Below are 636 nucleotides of genomic sequence, written 5' to 3'. Positions count from 1 at the left end.
ATTCCTGGGGAGCAGGGCCCCCAACCAGGGGCCAGGTGGGCATCAGAGCAGAAACAAAGGCCTAAGCGAGGAGACCTGGACTAGACAGGGGGGGACGGAGGTGTGAGCCAGTGCAGGGCCTGCACTGGGGCCCGGGGAGGGACAGATGGTCACAGGAGGGACGGGGCTGGCGGGTAGCAGATGGGTAGATTCCAGACTGTTCTTTTACTCAGCTCTCCTGGAGGCCAGGCCAAGCCCAGGACACCCAGCAGAGGCAGCACCGAAGGGTCTCCACCAGGAGGGGCCCAGGGGCCTGGGGGCCTGCGAGACCCCGGGACTCAGGCCCACCATGTGGAGGTGGGGTGAGGGCACTGAGTCTGGCTCCCCGTGCCTGTCTGTGTGTGTGTGTGTGTGTGTGTGTGTGTGTGTGTGTGTGTGTGTGTGTGTGTGTGTGTGTGTGTGTGTGTGTGTGCAGGCGTTGATGAGGGGCTCACACAGCAGCTGGAGCGACCTGTGCGAGGGCTGTGGGGGGACAGCTGGGGGTGGGTGAGGCCCACAGTCGAGATGAGGTTGTTCTAGGGGAAAAGCATGGTTCCCAGTCACCCCACTGCTCAGGGTTGGGGGATGTGAAGGCTGGTTTTGTCCTGTGCCTACTCT

This window comes from Lipotes vexillifer, unplaced genomic scaffold (genome assembly GCF_000442215.2).
Source record: "Lipotes vexillifer unplaced genomic scaffold, Lipotes_vexillifer_v1.1 scaffold1798, whole genome shotgun sequence".
Lineage (NCBI taxonomy): Eukaryota > Metazoa > Chordata > Mammalia > Artiodactyla > Lipotidae > Lipotes > Lipotes vexillifer.
Note: the sequence above shows the minus strand (reverse complement) of the source record.